The sequence below is a fragment of the Bufo bufo genome, chromosome 6 (genome assembly GCF_905171765.1).
Source record: "Bufo bufo chromosome 6, aBufBuf1.1, whole genome shotgun sequence".
NCBI classification, from domain to species: domain Eukaryota; kingdom Metazoa; phylum Chordata; class Amphibia; order Anura; family Bufonidae; genus Bufo; species Bufo bufo.
This window is the reverse complement of record NC_053394.1, coordinates 276,359,103-276,381,536: the sequence shown is the minus strand read 5'-3', so window position 1 is coordinate 276,381,536 and position 22,434 is coordinate 276,359,103.

Here is a 22,434-nt window from a genome sequence, read left to right as displayed (position 1 = left end):
CACTTGGGTTCCTGTTTTCTTGACTTATACTTGTACTCCTGAATAGCAGGGGCTATATTCGAATTCGCGATCGTCATGTATTCGCGAATTCGAGATTATTTTCTTGATTGCGAAAAATCGGCAATGTAATATTCGCGTAATGCGCGCTAAATACAGGCGTGGGTCACTTTTGCTACATTTTCCAAGCTGCTAGAAGTTTCCTGAGACTGGAGAAAATTGTTGGCACGGCAGAACATTAAAAATGGCTTTATATGCAGTTAGAGTGGTCCAATATATTCGTGATTGCGCTAATCGGCACTAATGATGCAAATATTTTGGCGCAATACGTGAAACTTCACATTTTAGCAGGTCTGCATGTACAGTACAGACCAAAAGTTTGGACACACCTATCTTGGCTGGAAATATCCTTACTTGCCTTGTGAATGACTGTAGGTTTCTCCCAGGAGGTCCTGTCCTTTTACTGGGGTGTCTTCTGAGCTAACTAAGGCTCTCTTGATCTTCAGGCGGGCTAGGATTCTTCACTAGCCTCCTGGTCATGGCTAGCAGCCAGGGCTATCAAGCTGCATGTCAGGAGGAGGCCCTCAGCATATCTCTGGCTGGTGCCTGCTTACTTCTGTCTCCACAGACTCCTGACTCTGAACTCACTCCTCCCTGTCTGGGCCTGAACATTTATACTAGGGGCTCCCTATCTCCCTCTAGTGTCTGGGATGTCTAACTACACCCAACTAGGCCTGCTAAGCATTTACACAGGGGAAACATTGCATATAAAAACACATTAGAAAATACATTGAATGCATAGTTAAATATAACATTTCTGTCCCTTGTGAGTAGAAGTAACACGCACACCAATTGACCCTTGTGTAGTGCCCATGCCTATCTAGTGGCACACTACACATCCTCCACCAATTGTGAGGGGTAGCTTTCTTTCAGGGGATCATCCTCACAGATACGGCTTCAGGACACCAGGGTTAAGGTCCAAACAGTGCATTTATTGTGGCACACCAGCAAAAGCAGTACAACAAAATAATAAACACTCGCCCATCAAAGCTCTAACTAAATCATTAATAACGTGTCCCTGTCTCACCTTGTGTAACACAGTTCACACCTGTGATGAGAGGCGGCTTTCCCAGCCCAACCTCCAGCAGCCTCCGGGCTGCTCCAACACCAGTGTCTCTTGGGGGATAGTGGTCTCTCAGCCCTCCCGGCTCAGACCACACAGAACCACTCCAGCCTTCTGTGTGCAAGACCCCCTTCCCCTCTCACTCTGAGGATTCCTTTATCCCCAGGTGATTACTGCACCTGGTCTTGCTTCAGACCTGGTGATTGTGGGGAAGACACAGCAAATCCTAACATATATCTCCCCTAACAACCATGAGGCCTGTCACTGCCTCACAGTAGTTAATGTTAAAGTCTCCAACCGGCTTTCCATGCTCTGCTGACTTGTTCCCTAGCTATTTGACTGGAACATCAACTTCTTCATTTGCAGATAGATCTAGATCTTTGACCATTGTTACGGATCAGCGAGTGTAGACCTACTGTGCCAAGTAAGGGTATGACATTGGGCTAAACTCTAAGGACGTTATTCCAGCGCTCAACAGGTATTCACCCTTTAAGCCCTGTACAGGGATCTCACCTTCGCCGCAGGGAAGCAACTGGACCGCTACCTCCTGGGATAGTACCAATGTAGTTGGCAGCTGACCCACAGTTGTCAGGGACTCTTGTGCAAGCTCAGGATATAGAAAACAGACCAAAAACAGTGGAGAACTTTAAGTATAGTCTAAACAGTCACTAAGACTTGAATGCAGGGTTCTTGGGTGCAGGCAACACACTTGAGGCATAGGTGGTAGGAGACACAGGATAAACAGGCAAGCAGGGCAACAGTGAAAATACAGACAAGGCAGATGAACAGGGTCTTAAAACAGACAGAACTGAAACTGGAAGTGGTGGAACACACAGGCAGGGAAGTTACAAGCTGGAGCACTCACAGAAACAAATGCAGGATAAACACAGGTTAATCGCAGTAGCACAAGACTATAAGAACACATTTGCTGGTCACCAAGAAACCTAAATCTCAGGCACCCTCCTGCTGTAGAGGGTGCCTTAAATGCCCAGGGACCCCCAACCATTGGCTGCAGAAGGATCTGGGAGCATGCTTACTAGCCCTTTAAGAGGTAGGAGAGGAGCATGTGTGCCCTAAGCAGCTAGAGCATAGGGCAGGAGCATGGAGGCAGCAGCATGTAGTAGCATGGGTATAATGCCTGCAGGGGACAGCAGGGCAGCGGCAGACATATAGTGCTGCCCATAATTATTCATACCCCTGGCAAATTTTGACTTAAAGTTACTTTTATTCAACCAGCAAGTAATTTTTTGATGGGAAATGACATAGGTGTCTCCCAAAAGATAATAAGACGATGTACACGAAGCATTATTGTGGGGGGAAAAAACATTTCTCAGCTTTTATTTACATTTGAGCAAAAAGTGTCCAGTCCAAAATTATTCATACCCTTCTCAATAATCAATAGAAAAGCCTTTATTGGCTATTACAGCAATCAAACGCTTCCTATAATTGCAGACCAGCTTTTTGCATGTCTCCACAGGTATTTTTGCCCATTCATCTTTAGCAATGAGCTCCAAATCTTTCAGGTTGGAGGGTCTTTAGCTCCCTCCACAGATTCTCAATTGGATTCAAGTCTGGGCCACTCCAAAACGTTAATGTTGTTGTCTGCTAACCATTTCTTCACCACTTTTGCTGTGTGTTTTGGGTCATTGTCATGCTGAAATGTCCACTGGTGCCCAAGGCCAAGTTTCTCTGCAGACTGCCTGATGTTGTCGTTGAGAATCCTCATGTATTGCTCTTTTTTCAAGGTGCCGTTTACTGCGATTAGGTTCCCTGGTCCATTGGCTGAAAATCCCCCCCCCCCCCCCCCCAAAGCATTAGGTTCCCACCACCATGTTTGACGTTGGGGATGGTGTTCTTTGGGTTGAAGGCTTCTCCTTTTTTACGCCAAATGAAGGAAACATCATTGTGACCAAACAATTCAATTTTTGTTTCATCTGACCATAACACAAAAGACCAGAAGTCTTCTTCTTTGTCCAGATGAGCTTTTGCAAAGGTCAAAAAATCACTTGCTGGTTGAATAAAAGTAACTTTAAGTAAAAATTTGCCAGGGGTATGAATAATTATGGGCAGCACTGTAGATTAGCTGACCTAACAATTGCATTCCTGAATGAAGATTGCCATGCCCTGTAGCTTTCAGGTCGGCCATCAAACTTTGGCCCCTTTCACACGAGCGAGTTTTCCGCGCAGGTGCAATGTGTGGCGCATAGCACCCGTACTGAATCCTGACCCATTCATTTTAATGTGTCTGTGTACATGAGCGTTTATTTTCATGCATCAGTTCTGCATCGCGTAAAAAACGCAGCATGTTCTATATTCTGAGTTTTTCATGCAGCCCTGGCCCCATAGAAGTAAATGGGGCTTCAGTGAAAATCGCATTGCATCCGCAAGCAAGTGCGGTTGCAATGCGTTTTTCATTGATGGTTGCTAGGAGATGTTGTTTGTAAACCTTCAGTTTTTTATCACGTGCGTGAAAAAGGTATCAAAATACATTGCACCCGCGCTGAAAAAACTGAACAACTGAACGCAATCGCAGACAAAACTCACTGAACTTGCTTGCAAAATGGTGCGAGTTTTACTGAACGCATCCTGAACGCATCCGGAGCCAATCCTTCACGCTCGTGTGAAAAAGGCCTTAACCCTTTGGTTAATAACCTTTTGGTTATTAGCTCACATGGTGCAAAGAATTTGAGGAGACAGAATATCCCTTGATTTCTGTTTGATGGATCTGGACATAAGCTGCTGTGTGGAGGACTTTGTGGGCTGTTGTATCTTTTAAATGTGTTGTAATAGCCACTATCTACTTGTTCCTTCTTAAAGGACGTAACTGTACTCAGTGGCGTGCCTAGGGTGTTTGGCACTTGGGACGGGTCCTTTCTCTGGCACCCCCCTAAAACTTTAAAAAAATCGTACCCCCTCACAGTATTGCCCTCATTGTACAACCTTCACAGTTATTCCCTATCTGTGCCCCTTCTCAGTTGTAATGCCTTCTTTGTGCCCCCTTCACAGTAATAATACCCATTGTGCCCCCTTCACAATAATAATCCCCATTGTGCGCACTTCACAGTAATGATCGTCATTGTTGCCCTTCATAGTAATAATCCCCATTGTGCCCCCTTCGTAGTAATAATCTCAATTGTGCCTCTTTCACAGTAATAATGCCCCTTAAAGGGAACCTGTCACCGGGATTTTGTGTATAGAGCTGAGGACATGGGTTGTTAGATGGCCACTAGCACATCCGCAATACCCAGCACCCATAGCTCTGTGTGCTTTTATTGTGTAAAAAAACGATTTGATACATATGCAAATTACCCTGAGATAAGTCCTGTATGTGAGATGGGTCAGGTACAGGACTCATCTCAGGGTAATTTGCATATGTATCAAATAGTTTTTTTACACAATAGAAGCACACAGAGCTATGGGGACTGGGTATTGCGGATGTGCTAGCGGCCATCTAGCAACCCATGTCCTCAGCTCTATACACAAAATCCCAGTGACAGGTTCCCTTTAAGTGTTAGCTTATCTTGTACCATTTAATAGTAGTAATGCCCATTGTACCCCCTTTACAGTAATAATCCCCATTGTTCCCCCTTCATAGTAATAATTCCCATTGTGCCCCCTTCATAGTAATAATCCCCATTGTGCCTCTTCATAGTAATAATCCCCATTGTGCCTTCTTCATAGTAATAATCCCCATTGTACCCCATTCATAGTAATAATCACCATTGTGCCCCCTTCATAGTAATAATCTCAATTGTGCCTCCTTCACTGTAATAATGCCCCCTAATAGTAGTAATGTCCATTGTACCCCCTTTACAGTAATAATGGCCATTGTGCCCCTTAATAGTAATAATGCCCATTGTGCCCCTTCACAGTATTAAAGGCGATTGTGCCCCTTAATAGTAGTAATGCCCTCTGTGATAGTTATGCCTATTGTGCCCCCTGTGCCCTCTTCAGAGTAGTAATGCCCTCTGTGCACCATGCCCCCTCCATAGTAGAAATCCCCTTTGTGCCCCCTTCACACTAGCAATGCCCTCTGTGCCCCCTCCAGAGTAGAAATGCCCATTGTGCTCCCTTCACATTAGCAATGCCCTCTGTGCCCCCTCCAGAGTAGAAATGCCCATTGTGCCCCCCCAGAGTAGAAATGCCCATTGTGCCCTCTTCACATTAGCAATGCCCTCTGTGCTCCCTCCAGAGTTGAAATACCCATTGTGCCGCCTTCACATTAGCAATGCCCTTTGTGCACTCTCCATAGTAAAAATGCCCATTGTGCCCCCTCCAGAGTAGAAATGCCCAATGTGCCCCCTCCAGAGTAGAAATGCCCAATGTGCCCCCTCCATAATAGAACCGCCTATTGTGCCCCTTCACATTAGCAATGCCTGTTGTGCCCCTTCTAGAGTAGAAATGCCTATTGTGCCCCCTCCAGAGTAGAAATGCCCATTGAGACCCCTGTCTTAAAAAACCCAAATACAAGTAATAAAAACTACTCACCTTGCCCTGTTCCCGAAGCTCACAGTCCTCTCTTTCCTGCAGATACAGATCGCTCTGCAGCATGGTGTGGGCGGAGATTATGCAGATTTCAGGGCTGCAGGCTCCTCCCTCACATGCCGGCGGTGCGATCTGTGCCTGCAGGCTGAATGGTGGAGCAGGGAGAAGTCTTTCTGCTTCATCATTCAGTGTGCCACCGGCCTGAAGGAGATAAATACAAAATTTCAGTTGTTAACATCCCTTTACGTATTATTTTTGGCCCTTGGAATTGGTTCATTGGGACAATGTGGCCACCAACCAGAAAAGGTTGTGCACCCCTTCTCTAAAGCCTCCGCTTCAGCCATAGCAGCTGCAGTCTGCTTCTCTGCTGCCAGTCTCTCAAGTTTTTTTTCTACAGTAGGTGTGCCCCTCCAATTCGACTGCATCTCTTGCTTTGCTTCTAGTTGTTTTAGGTGTGCCCGTTCTATTTTCAATTGTAACTCTTGTTCTTCAAAGGCTGCTCATGTTATGACGACTTCAGCTTTTGCGGGGGCTGCTCACAGACCCCTTTAAGCTTCTAGAGCTAGTTTAGGTGTAAGACCTTTTCTTAAATGGTCAGTTCTCTCTTGCTGATATGGTGACACTGTGCAAAAGCTTACACACTTGCAACTTTTAAGTGACTTGCTGCACTGTAGCACTGTGCAGTGTTCAGTTTCTTACCATCCAGCCAGTGAGAGACCACTGTTTTACTGTTCTGTGCTCCTTATGTGTGAGAGGGACATACACTACTCACAAAAAGTCAGGGATATTTGGCTTTCTGGTGACATTTATGGAAAATGTAAAAAGTTCACGCTACATTGATATTATATCATGAAAGTAGGGCATTTAAGTAGAAGCATACAATTGTGATTTCCTCATCTCAAACAAATTATTGAAACAAAAGCCAACAACAGTGGGGGGTATACCTCCACAAAAAATGTCAGTCTCAATAGCTTTTCATGTGGCCTTGAGCATCAATTACAACTGGACAACGACATCGCATGCTGTTCACAAGTCGACTTATTGTCTGTTGAGGCATGGCATCCCACTCTTCTTGAAGAGCAGCCCTCAGGTCATTGAGGTTCTGGGTTACAGAGTTACGAGCCTCTACACGGCGACTCAGCTGATTCCATAGGTTTTCAATGGGATTCAGGTCTGGAGAAAGTGCAGGCCACTCTATTTAAGGTACCCCAGTCTCCAGCAACCGTTCCCTAATGATGCAACCTCAGTGAGCTGGCACATTGTCGTCCATGAAGATGAAATTAGGCCTGTGTTAATCATGCAGAGGCACAATGACTGGATTAATGATGTTATTCAAGTAGTATGTGCAACACCTCAGAGTGGTGTTACTATTCTTTCACTCCACTATTGTCTTGTATTGCTTACGCCTATGTCATCTGTGTATTTATTTCTAGGTCCTTCTCAAATGTGCATTGATCTTATTGTTATGCAACCGTTTTGTTCATGCAATATACCTGGTTCACCAGCAGGGGGTAGCGTACCTGGCAGATAGATAGATCTCTAGATAGAATGGAACTCACCATTCCATTCTCCCCCCTTTGGGCAGAAGTGGGCCTGTCCTGCTTCCTACTAGAAGGGAGGGGTTACAGTTCTGGCTAATTCCAGTTTAGACTCCATATTGGAGCTAAGAAGACCTGAAAGAAGTAGCAGCCAGAAGAAATTGTTCTTTGGCTGGAGCAGCAAAAGGGAAGTAGCTTGTAGAGCACCAGGACTCCATGGCAATTTACTTTACTGAGAGTCAGGAGGGGGACAACAGCCCAAAGCACCCCAATCTAAGGATACCAGAACTGACCAAAAGTCCAGTAACCAGACCCAAGCAGAGTTTAGCACAGAAGAGAGAAAGAAAGCAGAGTTATTAAACAAGCTTGTCAACCCAACAGAGAAAGAGAGAAAGCAGAGTTATCAAGTTTGGCTGCCAGTTTATGCCAAAGCCTGCTGGAACCAAGAGAAATCCTGAATGTAAGAAAAGCCGGAATATTGTCTGGAATCATGTTTACTCAAGTAAAGCTGCTGTTAAAAGTTTACCAACTTCTGGACTCAAGTTATTCTTCATCCCCTAACTCAACTATTTCCCTTTATTTGCGATATATTCATGTAGGAGCACCGTGACACATATAGGCTGCACCACACCACTCGGCATTCTAACTAAACCTGGGACGCGGTACGGTCTTGGGGGGTGGCGCGTTTGCATATGAGCTTGTCACTGTACTGTTCACAAAGTGTAGGGCAGTTCTGTATTGACTAGACACACCTGCCCACACTGTAACACCACCACGACCAAAGGCTCTTCTGGTGACAACAGTGGCCAATGCATAGTGCTCTCCTTGACGTCCCCAACATCATTAGCAGCCATCATATCTGCTGAGCGTTAACTGACTTTCATCTGTTAACACCATTGAGGCCCACTGGTCCCACATACAGCATAGATGCTCCCTGACCCATGCAAGACGATGACGCCTGTGCATGGTGGTGTGGTCAGATACCCTTGCAAGTCGTCTAGCACACAGAACACACTGATGTAAAAGGTTTTGAATGGTCTGACATGACACTTGGGTGCCTCCCTTAAATGTGCCTGGAGTTGTGTGGCATTCATCATCCGGTTCCGCAGGGCATTGTTCACAATAAAGCGGTCATCAGTGTGGGATATGGCCAAAGGACATCCACTTCTATGCCTTTCTGTGACTTTTCTAGTCTCTCTGTATCTCTGTTACAACCTTCTGATCACACTCTGTGACACTCTAAGCTCAGTGGCCATTTCGCTCTGAGGACATCCTACTTGAAGCCTAGCAATGGCGAGGTACTGTTGATCAATTGTTCGGTGTCGTCTTGGTCTCATGATGTCAAAATGTGAACAGCATGATGAGGAGTACTGTTTAAATACCAATTCTAATTGAACCAGAAAATTTATTGGGCTATTCCTGGATCAAAAACCTGTTGTGAATTTTGACTTTAATCTCCTTTTTAGAGAACAGCAAGTTGTGTAAAATATACTGAAACATTGAACAGTTGGACATGTGCATTCAAAAGTTTAGATAAGGTCACATTAAGCTCACCTATAAAGGTTAAAGTGCATTTTAGGTTCATCCTGAAATTTCACTCACAAGTCAAATATCCCTAACTTATTGTGAGTAGTGTAAGTTGACAGGCAGCAACACTACCTCCCAGAAACTACACTGCTCAAAAAATAAAGGGAACACTTAAACAACACAATGTAACTCCAAGTCAATCACACTTCTGTGAAATCAAACTGTCCACTTAGGAAGCAACACTGAGTGACAATCAATTTCACATGCTGTTGTGCAAATGGGATAGACAACAGGTGGAAATTATAGACAATTAGCAAGACACCCCCAATAAAGGAGTGGTTCTGCAGGTGGTGACCACAGACCACTTCTCAGTTCCTATGCTTCCTGGCTGATGTTTTGGTCACTTTTGAATGCTGGCGGTCCTTTCACTCTAGTGGTAGCATGAGACGGAGTCTACAACCCACACAAGTGGCTCAGGTAGTGCAGCTTATCCAGGATGGCACATCAATGCGAGCTGTGGCAAGAAGGTTTGCTGTGTCTGTCAGCGTAGTGTCCAAAGCATGGAGGCGCTACCAGGAGACAGACCAGTACATCAGGAGACGTGGAGGAGGCCGTAGGAGGGCAACAACCCAGCAGCAGCACCGCTACCTCCGCCTTTGTGCAAGGAGGAACAGGAGGAGCACTGCCAGAGCCCTGCAAAATGACCTCCAGCAGGCCACAAATGTGCATGGGTCTGCTCAAACGGTCAGAAACAGACTCCATGAGGGTGATATGAGGGCCCGACGTCCACAGGTGGGGGTTGTGCTTACAGTCCAACACCGTGCAGGACGTTTGCCATTTGCCAGAGAACACCAAGATTGGCAAATTCACCACTGGCGCCCTGTGTTCTTTACAGATGAAAGCAGGTTCACACTGAGCACATGTGACAGACGTGACAGAGTCTGGAGACGCCGTGGAGAACGTTCTGCTCCCTGCAACATCCTCCAGCATGACCGGTTTGGCATTGGGTCAGTAATGGTGTGAGGTGGCATTTCTTTGGAGGGCCGCACAGCCCTCCATGTGCTCGCCAGAGGTAGCCTGACTGCCATTAGGTACCGAGATGAGATCCTCAGACCCCTTGTGAGACCATATGCTGGTGCGGTTGGCCCTGGGTTCCTCCTAATGCAAGACAATGCTAGACATCATGTGGCTGGAGTGTGTCAGCAGTTCCTGCAAGACGAAGGCATTGATGCTATGGACTGGCCCGCCCATTCCACAGACCTGAATCCAATTGAGCACATCTGGGACATCATGTCTCGCTCTATCCACCAACGTCACGTTGCACCACAGACTGTCCAGGAGTTGGCAGATGCTTTAGTCCAGGTCTGGGAGGAGATCCCTCAGGAGACCGTCCGCCACCTCATCAGGAGCATGCACAGGTGTTGTAGGGAGGTCATACAGGCATGTGGAGGCCACACACACTACTGAGCCTCATTTTGACTTGTTTTAAGGACATTACATCAAAGTTGGATCAGCCTGTAGTGTGTTTTTCCACTTTAATTTTGAGTGTGACTCCAAATCCAGACCTCCATGGGTTGAAAAATTTGATTTCCATTTTTTTTATTTTTGTGTGATTTTGTTGACAGCACATTCAACTATGTAAAGAACAAAGTATTTCAGAAGAATATTTAATTAATTCAGATCTAGGATGTGTTATTTTTGTGTTCCCTTTATTTTTTTGATCAGTGTATTTTGTTTAGAAGTAACACCTAACTTCAACTTTTATTGTAAGGATAGAGTGAAACTGAAAAATAGAAAGAAAGTGTGCTTGCTATTGTATATTAGAATTTTGCAATAGGCTATAACAGATTACTGTACTAAGCTATGCTAACACAAAAATTAGCATGAAATACAGGTAACATACAACATGTCAAGATGCATGAATATATAAGCCTGCAATGTTAACAGATAGACTAAACATACCAGCAATACCACATTAAGTCTGGGTGTGGAGGATGCTTAGAGATGCTGCATATGTTAGAGGGAAGTGGTAGCCTTTTACTGTCCATACAAGGTTGAGAGAGAGGCAACACTGGAGTACAATAGAACTGAAGACTTTACTGGAGAACCTTTAGTAAAGTATCTTTACACATGTAGTATGTATAGGAACATATTCAAACTAATAGCTCAAACAGGAACACTGGTAATGGAAGCAGTCACTTTCTTGATTTTGCTCACATATCTTATCCACAATAAAGCATTCATATAAGATTAAAATTGGACTGAATTCCAAATTTCAAGATTCAACAAGCGTTTGCGATCGTCAACAGCAGACTCTTGTCTGCTGAAAATGCGATCTGGAAAACTTTGACTGTTCATTGGCCGAAACTGCATGTTGACGGCATGATTGGCTGAATTCAGCCGATCACATGCCATTGTGCTAAAGCACCAAGAAGTTTTTATTTAAAAAAACTGACTCTCTGGTCGGGCAGTTTAGTTGGTGGGATCTTTCGTACGATGTGGCCGATCATTATCCCAAATATTTTCAGTTTTAGTGGCTAGTGTGAAGACTGAAGGATTTTATGGTTTTTGTTTAAATATAGATGTTGACATGGGAAATTAAAAATAACATCATCAAAAATTCTTTAAAAATGTTAAACATAAAAACGTGATTTAAATAATAGGTCATTTTCTGATTACTCACACCCTTTAAAAGGGTATTCCATTTGTGAGAAGTTATTCGAAAACTATTAGATCAGTGTGAGTCCTACTGCAGGGACCCCGACCGATCACAAAAACAGGGTCACCCCGGAAATAAACAGAGAGTCATGTGCACTACTGCTCCATTCATCTCTATGGCAGTTCCGGAAATAGGCGAGAACTATACTCGGTTGTTTCTGCACCTCCCGTAATGATGAATGGAGCAGCAGTGTGCATGCCCAACTTGCCGCTCCTTTCATTTTGGAAGGTCCTGAGGGATATGACCGGGACCCCCACCAATCTAACAGTACTATCCTATCCTGTGGATAGGCGAAAATTTATCATAACTGGAATATCTCCTTATGTAATTGAGACCCACATCTCTTACCGCTGGTTGCCTATAGAAACTTAAGGGGGATGTCCATTCGTGATGAAATTTAATTTGTTAGGGATAGATCAGCATTACACTGAATAAAAAAATAATAATGCACACATAAGGAATGTATTACACCAACAGATTATCTGACCAATTTCTGTCCAATCTGACCAATAGTTGGTGTGTATAACAAAAGATTTGTGTGTGTAAACGGCCAAATGATTGGTCAGAAAATCATATGTTGCTGTGATACAGCACTAACCTAGCTGATTGAATTACCTTGACAAAGGTAAGGTATAGTGAATAGTGTCGGACGGAGCCTTACAAACCTCTGGCAATACCGGAGTGCACAGCGGTTCTCTTCCGGATCTCTGACGCTAGTCTGAAACTAGCCTTATTCAGCCCTGAATTGGGAGCAGCACTGCAGTAATCAGTTTTGTCCGTTACAGAGTGGATGGAGCTCCTCAAGAACAGCTGATCTGCCGGGATGCAGGGTTTCAGACCTCCACCAATCTGATATTGATAACCTATCCTAGGTAATCAATTGTTAAATCATGGGAACCCCTTTTAACTGCCCAAGTATCTAACAGGTGATTAGTAGTTTATTGAGCTGCAGTACAGTGTATACACATTTACTACTGTACCTGCAGCAGTGTCTCAGCATCATCTGTGTGTAGAAGCTTCTCTATCACATACCAGTCATGTCTCTAACCCAACCAAATCCATATACATCCATTCCTGCCCAATCTCCTTTGTGCCCTGCCCCTCACACAGTAAGGACACACCCTTAGTTCCCCTCACACTGTAAGGATGCCCCCATAGTGTCTTACCACACAGTAGTGTAGACCCTTTAGTGTCTCAACACAATAAGGACATCACAATAGTGATGTCCCTCAGTTCCCCAATACAGGATAATGACCCCCTTATTGCTCCCACACATTATGAGCCCCAGTATGATGCCCCCACACAGGGTGATACCTTCTTAGTACAAATTGAATACTCATCTACCATACGTTCCAATGAACAGAGCATAGCATGTCTGCGTCACTCCATCTGGGCTATCTATAGCTAGGTGGATCGCATTTGCCTGTGCTGAACCACCAGGAGCAAGAGAATGGTGGATAAGAGAGCTGATGGCACCCTGCATCACCACTGTGCCTAATTGTATCTGCATCCTGAGAATGCGGAAACAGCTGAAGTCCAGATGTGCAGCAGCCTACCTGTTACTTCAGGCAGAAATTATGGAATGTCTCACTAGATCTGGGATAGTTGGGAGGCATGCTAACATTGGTCTTCCTGTGTCTCCTACGTTTGTTATGTTTTTTTTTTTTTTTTTTTTACAGTTACTTTTTTTAATAACACAACATCACCCAGAGACAAGTAGCCATTTTACAGATCACTTTGAGACAGGCAGCCATATAACTATACACACTGTTATGAAGAACCACAATAAAAATTATTCCACCATTAGTCCTACTTAGTTATCCACTGAGCTAGTATATGTATGTCATGTAAACCAGTTGCCTACTGTATGCCATTGGTCACATGATGTGTAGAGTGTCACATGACCCGAATGGGACACATTTTGACTCAAAATCTCGAGAGGGGTCTTCGCATCTTAGAATGTTATATCACTAGAATATTCCTACAGTACATAGTGGTGTTCCCATCCACCTGATGTGCAAGGAAGATCAACACTGCTCCATTCAAGTAAATGGAGCTGTGCTGCAATTCTGTATATAGTGGACAGGAGCTCGGCTGTGCCATTACTTCTAACAGTAAAGCCCAAAATCACAAAATGTGCTTATTTATTCAAAGTCCTATTATTAACATTACATCAGAACTAACATGACAAAGGTGAATGAAAAGGGCACAGGATGCGTAAAAAGAGCGGGAAGCTTTGTCATTGCACAGGTGAGTGAATACAGTAAATACAGGATAGTTATGACAACCTCATACTGTATAAATATCACATCAGTGCAAATAGCCAGTTATCAATCTGCACCCTAAACCAAGACAAATCTGTCTCATACCCAATTTAATCCTACAATATTCCATAGCTGCATACCAAAAAACGCAATGCCATGTTTGGATGTCCGTGCCAGAAAATCTTTGATGAGATGAGATTACGATGATGACAACGTGGACACTAGAGTATTGCTATATCAAATATTAGCATTTTCTGTTCATTTACATATTTTCCCATCCATTTCAAGACTATATATATATATCTAAATTCTTCAAACATGCCATCTACTGTTTGGACAACAGACAGTCAACAATGGTAAGTCTGCATATTTACCAAAATATGGAATTTTAATAGATACCATGCATATAAAGCAGCATAGGGTACACTTAAGATGGCATCAATACTACTCTTTAAAGCTTTATTGTTGCAATATTCCAATAAAAACACAGATTTTTATTTTTTGTAAAAATGTATTGTACACACTGTTCAAATTCTTCATATACATATTAGGGTGAGTTCACATAACCGTTTAGCTTTTCGTTCTTCTGATCCATCAGAAGAAGAGAGAGAGAGAAAAAAACAGGATCCTGTAAAAAAATGGATCCTGTTGCATCAGTTGTCATCCGTTTGAGCCATTTCTGTCTGAGATCCTGCGTGCAGTACTTTTGTTACCGTCTAAAAAAATAGATCCCAGATAATAATGGCTCAAATGGATGAAAACTGATGCAACAGGATCCGTTTTTTTTTTTTACTGGATCCTGTAAAAAAAACGGATCCTTTGCAATCCTATGCATAAATGATGCAACAGGATCCGTTTTTCTACAGGACCCTGTTTTTTTTTTCTCTCTCTCTTCTTCTGACGGATCAGAAAAATGGAAAGCTAAACGGTGATGTGAACTCAGCCTTACAGTCATACAAGTCATATATTGGCATGTGGTATCTAGTAGGAAATAGCTCACAATACCACGTCCATTAGCTTAGAAGGTAAAGATTTCTATTTTCAGTTCAGTAAATGCATTACTATCACAGAACAAAAATTACCCCTCATTAAAATATCCCTTTTATTGAATTCTTTCTCAAATAAACCATAAAGCACCAGATCAATAGCACTATAGTTACACTCTTAATTCTGGCACTTGTCGTGCTCCATATATGTTATTTAGATAAATAAAGTCACGTTGTAGCCAGAACATATGTCCGGCCCTTCTTTACTCACGTTGTACCAATCGAGTTAATTCACCACTGAATGGAGCATAGTAGGCATGGATTCAATTTTCATCTTAGACAGTCAGGTTTACTGTCATGGTACTCTAGGATGTGTCTGGCAACAGTAGTATCCCTTTTATGTAGGATGTCACCCAGATCTCGGCACAATATTGTCTGTTTAGCCTAGCTAATCTAAGGTCCCTTGAAAAACCAGTATATCTTAGGCACTGGAGAAACGCGTCGGGACGTCTTTCTAAATTGGGGATCCAAGTAGCAAGTTGGGCAGAATTGATAGGGCTAGAGAGAGGGGCATTGAGGGCTTAGCCACCGAAAAGTGGGGTCGCCCCATTTGGGGAGGGTGCTCCTCTTGTAGGTAGGGGTAGTGAAGGGACAAGCAGGGACAGGAGACCTGACTTCACTATGACCCCACTTCTCTTCAAAAAGCCTGAAAGCCCTTTAAGAAAATTGAATCCATGCCTACTATGCTCCATTCAGTGGTCAGTTAACTCGATTGGGCCGGACATATGTTCTGGCTACAACGACTTTATTTATCTAAATAACATATATGGAGCACGGCAAGTGCCAAAATTAATAGTGTAACTATAGTGCTATTAATGTGGTGATTTGTGGTTTATTTTAGAAAGAATTGAATAAAAGGTATATTTTAATGAGGGGTAATTTTTGTTCTGTGATAGTATTTGAAACCTCTAATCATTGACAACAGTGATAGTTTCAGTAAGTGCATTACTTTTATGTGCACCGAAATACAGATTAAGGGGCACATTTATTAAGACCCTGCACTGGCGGTGGATCCGCCGAAGTTATGTAACCTGTCTTACTGTACATTTAGACCATTTTCTACGTCTAAACCAGGCGTAAAAAATGATGAATGAGATGGGCTCTGCCGGCCCGTCCCCTTCCCCACCAGCACCATGCCCACCTTTTTAGACCTGCCATGAGAGGGGAGAAGTCACAGACTGTGACACAAAGGACCTTTGCGTCACAATCTGCGCTAGAAATGCACCTAATTTAGGCGTATTTCTGTTTAATTAATGACCCCCTTAGTATTTAGCAGAAAGATCCACAGATTTTTCTCAACACCAGCGACTCCCAACCTTTCCATGAGGGCATACTTGGCAATCACGAATAAACAGCGAGGAAAATCCAGCAAACAGGCCAGGAGTAAAATCCAATTTCTTCATTGTTTCCCTTGAAAAAATTTCAGCCTATGGATTTTAAAGGAAAACAATAAAGAAATTGGATTTTACTCCTGGCCTGTTTGCTGGATTTTCCTCGCTGTTTATTCGTGATTGTTCCCCGGTTCGGGGTGTGCAATGCTGTGGAGGACGGTGGGTGAGCTGAAACTTATCTTTCTTTTGTTAGCATACTTGGAAATGTTATCACAATCATCAACTCCCCACTTCTGCATCTAGCGCAAAGCAGTGGAGAGTAATTCTATATAATTCTATATTCTGGCCAAGATACGTTAATTTGTCATACTGTATATAAAATGGTTTCTAGGGGATGAAATACTGTAATACACATGGTATGGTAATATCTGGTTATTAGGGTACATGGTGTAGACTCTTAAACTAGTTAAGAACAGTAGTTTGTTCCAAGAAACAAGTCTTTTGGAGCTAGTAAATAATTTGCTTCCCAGTAAATATGGCAAAATTCTATATAGACTTGTGAACCTATCTATCCTCTTATGGCTATTGACACGGCAGATTTTGTCCTCGGATATCAGCACGGATTCCACGCCAAAAGCAGTTTATTTACACATGGTTTTGCAATTCCACTCTTGGTGCAGTTTCCATGCGGACACAACTGGAAACCGTGGTTGGAGTCTGCTCGTGGATTAGCCCCATTTAATGGGTGCTAAAGCCATGGATGGGTCTGCCACATTCAAATTGAAAAATGGTGGATTTTGACATTGGCAAACTCCATCATGTGAAGAACATAGCCTAAATTGGGAACTCCCCCCCAAAAATCGGTCCAATTGGTACAATTAGTGAATGCTGCTTTACCCATGGATAAATGTATCTACTTGGCTAGAGGGACACCTACGATTATTTAAAATGTAGGACCCCTGGCTCATTCTTAAACAACCGTGGCTTCACCATCTGTAAAACGCATGCTATGTGAATGTTGTATCAGCGTGCACCAACAAAAACATGACTAATGAGGATTTAAAATTACACATTTGTTAAATGCTGCATTAACAATTGTTTTGATTGCTGGTTCATGTAACTTGACTTGCCTCTTGGTGGACTTGGAATCCAAGGGGTTTTCCAAAATATTTTTACCTTGGTATTTAATCGGTGGGGATCCGACAGCCGGGACCCTCACCGATCAGCTGTTTGAGAAGGCTCTGGCGCTTCATGTGATTGTGCTTGGTATTACAGCTCAGCCCCATTGCAGTGAGCTGCACCTTGGCCATGTGACCAATGAATGTGATGTCACATGGCCTAGGAAAAGCTGCAAGAAGGCTGTGGCGCTGCTGCGAGCGCTGGCACCTTCCCAAACAGCTGATGGGTGGGGGTTCCGGGTGTAGGATCCACACTGATGACCTATCCAGAGGATAGATCATCAGTATAAAAGTCTCAGAAAACCCCTTTATTGCTTCTTATGTTACCTGACAAATTACAAATCAAACTGTTAAAAAATATATGCAATAGTTGAGTTTTCAGACTATTTTTTGGGACCCACACACAGTACCTCCTGTATGTATATAATATTCCTTCAAACACCGTGCCCCCTGACTATAATATTTCTGCCCTCTGAATATAATACTGCTACGAATACCATGCAATATGAATATAACAGTGCATAACAGAATATAATAGTGCCCCCATAAATTCAGTGCTCAAAGCACAGTGCCAAACAGAGATGCCCCCTCTCACAAAATAAATAAATAAATAAATAAATAAATACTTATAAAGCCAATTCCTACTCAGCTGTACACATGTCCTAAAGATGTAGATTAATCTAGGGTTGCTACCTTTTCCAAGAAAAAATATCTGCCAAGTTTACACGGGTAAAAGAGAGTCTGGTTTGGGGCATGGCTTAGAACAGGATTTTATTTGACACCAGTGATTTGATTTGTTTATACCTAGTTTTGCTGTATTATTTTATAAACAAAATAGTGAGCGAAAATCACTTTTCTGATGGACAGAAATCTTTTCCGTCTGTCAGAAATGTACTAGATTTATATCTCTAGTGCTAATTGCCATTACTGTAGTATCGAATAGGCATCACTAGAGAAGCAGTCAGCATAGATTATACAAAAGTTTGGATATGGCCTGGAGAGGGAGAGCTTAAAATGAAAAGTATATGCAAGTTTGTAAGTTTGTGTGTGTTTGGTGCAACGAATTTGACTCCATGATCTGGACATTGTTAAATGCCTGGGTTGTGGCATCAATAAGCGGCCTATTTTGAGCAGATGGGTGAACTGATAAGTTGAGCAGCTGCTCTTCTTCTCACCACTTTTCTTGATAAGAGAACCCACCATATGTGACAATCAGAGAGTAAAGGTATAGCCACACGGTCAGGTTTCCTGATGCAGTTTTGGAAGCGAAAATTAGGAGTGGATAATAAAAGTAGAGAAAGTATAAAGGACAGATACAACTTCTCCTCTGTTTGAATTCACTCCTGGTTTTGGCTTCCAAAACTGCATCAGAAAACCTGACGGTGTGGCAGTGCTCTAAGTATGCTCCCTGATACCCAGATGTCCATGTTACCCCTCAAATGGGGTCATGTAAAGTTACGCAGGGAGAGGAGGATCTGTGCCTGTGGTCCTCTCCCTGCAGTCTGTCAAAATATACCCACTGCCTCCCTCTCCTCCTCCTCTCTGGCTGAGCTCATATTCAGGTGAAGGGGGGGGGGGGTGCTTTAACCTGCTCTGTCTCAAGCTGTATAGCAGCTAGATTTACGAGCCAGGTAATGTTGTAAATCTAAAAATTGGTTGTCATTCCTGACCTGGTTTCTAAACATTCTGTCTTTGGTGTATGGTCTCACCACAATCCTGGCCTTGTTTTATAGCTTTAAAACAAGACCTGTCTCATATCTCTAGCTGTTATACAGCCTGAGATACAGCCAGTGGGGAGATGTGGAAATCAGGGGAGCCTGAGGCTCCTATGAACCAAGGGTAATCCAGCAAGGCACTTGCTGTCTACCGGGGAACCCCTGAGTGTATTCCAGGAAACGATAATTGGGAATCATGGTTGCTAAATTTCCAGAAATTCCTGGTCAGTTTGTAAAATAGGAGACCTTTTTGTCACGAGGGTGTCAAGAACCACGCCTGACTCCGTTATACCCGGGGTCAGGAAGTCGCAGCAGTTGGCTGCGCGCTCTATGTAAGATAGGGCTGTTTCCTTATGGTAGCTTTCTGGGTTTGCTTTGCAACCCTTTTTGGCTCACTCAGGGATCCGTAGCTCCTTCTCCTCAGCTGTTCCTTGTCCAGCACTCCCAACCTCCTTATATTCCCCTCTCACACTTCTCTGGTTGCCAGATATAGAGCTTCCTGCCTGGACTTCTATACTGACCCTCTGGAGCTGTGTTGCTGCGTTCTCTGGTTGTTGGTCCAGAACGTTACCCTCCGGATCCCTGTTGGACCTTTGTGGTCTGCTGTGGTTGCCCACCTGGGTGTATGTGTTTGTCTGTATTGTCTGTCCTCTCCCTGGTGTTTCCCTCTTAGTGTCAGTGGTGCGGACTAGCGATCCCACCAGCCCGTTCACTATCTAGGGCTCATTTTAGGGAAAGCCAGGGTTTAGGCACGTGATCGCCGCACGGGTGAGGAACCCGTCTAGGGACGTCAGGGCAGTCAGGTGCCAGCCGCAAGGTGAGTCAGGGGTCACCACCTTTTCCTCTCCCTTGGGCAGGGCTTTCCCTTTTCCCTCCCTGTGCGTGACGCCGGTCATTACATTATATCTGGCCCTTATTTTGTGTAGGTTAAAAAAAAATATATATATATATATATTTTTTTTTTACCTACTTAGAATCCAGTATGGATCCAATTGCTGCTCTGTCCAAACAATTTCATGGCCTGTCTTTGGAGGTGGCAGGATTGAAGGCGTCGGTCCTCCAGCAACAGCAGCAATTACAACTGACCGCAAGCCCAGCGGTTGCTACTGGTAACCAGGTTGTTGCGGAACCCAAGGTCCCTCTCCCTGACAGATTTTCTGGGGGAAGGGACAAGTTTTTGACATTCCGTGAGGCCTGTAAATTATATTTTAAACTGCGCCCTTACTCCTCTGGTAATGAAGAACAGCGGGTGGGGGTTGTTATTTCCCTGCTGCAGGGGCACCCGCAGTCCTGGGCGTTCTCGTTACCCACTGATTCCCAGGCTCTTCGGTCAGTGGATGAGTTTTTCGGGGCCTTGGGTCTCATATATGACGACCCTGACCGAGTCGCACTGGCTGAATCAAGATTACGGAGACTCCTACAAGGAGAACGGCCGGTAGAGGAATATTGCTCTGACCTCCGTAGGTGGGCTACGGATACCCAATGGAACGACCCGGCTCTCAGGAGTCAGTTCTGCTCTGGGTTATCCGAAAGGGTTAAGGATGCGCTTGCATTATATGAGACCCCCTTTTCCCTTGATGCGGTTATGTCCCTTTCTATACGAATAGATAGACGCCTAAGGGACAGGTTGAAAAAACCGGAGCAATTGGTAACCCCTCCCAAGCAGCAGTTAGTCTGTACGGACTTAGACGAGCCTATGCAGCTAGGAGGAACTACTCGTCAGGTCGTCCTCCTGAGGCTCGCCGTAGGCGTGGGGTTTGTTTTTTTGTGGGGAGAGGGGTCATTTCATTAATGTCTGTCCTTCTTTCCTCAGAAACAAAAGACCGTCGGAAAACTACTAACCCCAGGCTGTGTGGAGGATGTCAGCCGGGGGGTATATGTTTCCTCCATACGTACATCGCAATTTGTGTTGCCAGCGGTTATTGTTTTTGGTGTTAAGACGGAGACTATTTCTTTCTTTCTAGACAGTGGAGCAGGGGTAAATTTGATAGATGCCCATTTTGCCCGCACTATGGGTTTGTCTCTCTGTACGCTACAGAGACCTATTCCCATATTCGCTATTGATTCTGCTCCTCTGTCTCAGAGAAACCTCACCCACATTGTTCATAATTTACACCTTCGGGTAGGGGACCACCATTACGAGATGCTTTCATGTTATGTTCTGGAGGGGCTTCCCACTCCGGTAGTGCTGGGCCTTCCCTGGTTGGTAGCGCACAATCCAGTGGTGGATTGGCAGACCAGGGAGATATCAGAGTGGAGTGAGCATTGCAGAGAAAATTGCTTAAATAGCAATTGCTTAGTCGCCTCCATAACTACCCTACCTACATTTATTTCGGATTTTGAGGACGTTTTTTCTGAAAAGGGTTGTCAGAAGTTACCACCTCACCGTCCTTATGATTGCCCGGTTAACCTTATTCCCGGCGCAAAATTACCCAAGACCAGGTTATATAATCTTTCGGGTCCAGAGAGACAAGCCATGAAAGATTATATCTCCGAGAGCTTGGCTAAGGGACACATCAGACCCTCTTCTTCACCCGTGGCTGCAGGGTTTTTCTTCGTTAAAAAGAAAGATGGGGGCCTGCGTCCTTGCCTAGATTTTCGCGAATTAAATCGGATAACCATCCGAGACCCATACCCTCTTCCTCTCATTCCTGACCTGTTTAACCAGATTTCGGGTGCTAGGTGGTTCTCCAAACTTGATCTTAGGGGGGCCTACAATCTGATTCGTATCAAGGAGGGGGATGAGTGGAAGACAGCTTTTAACACCCCTGAGGGGCATTATGAAAATCTAGTTATGCCTTTCGGTCTGACCAATGCTCCTGCCGTCTTTCAACATTTCGTTAATGACATTTTTAGTCATCTAATCGGCAGGTTTGTGGTAATATACCTAGATGATATTTTAATTTATTCGTCTGATCTGAGAACACATGAGGTGCATGTCAGACAAGTACTGCAGGTCCTACGGACGAATAAATTATATGCTAAAATTGAAAAATGTGTCTTCGCCGTTCAGGAGATACAATTCCTAGGTTATTTTTTATCTGCTTCAGGTTTCTGTATGGATCCTAGGAAGGTCCAGGCAATTTTAGATTGGGATCTTCCTGAGAACCTCAAAGCACTGCAACGGTTCTTGGGCTTCGCAAATTTCTATAGGAAATTCATTAAAAATTATTCAGTTATTGTAAAATCCCTTACTGACATGACTAGGAAGGGGACTGATTTTTCTAAATGGTCTGACGCCGCTAAAGTTGCTTTTTCCTCTCTAAAAGAGAGGTTTACCTCGGCACCTGTACTAGTCCAACCTGATGTCTCTCAGCCTTTTATTGTTGAAGTCGATGCGTCAGAGGTGGGAGTGGGGGCGGTGCTGTCTCAGGGTCCGTCTCCTGGCAAATGGCGTCCTTGTGCTTTCTTTTCTAAAAAAATATCTGCAGCAGAAAAGAACTACGATATTGGCAATAGGGAACTATTAGCTATTAAACTAGCATTTGAAGAATGGCGTCACTTTTTAGAG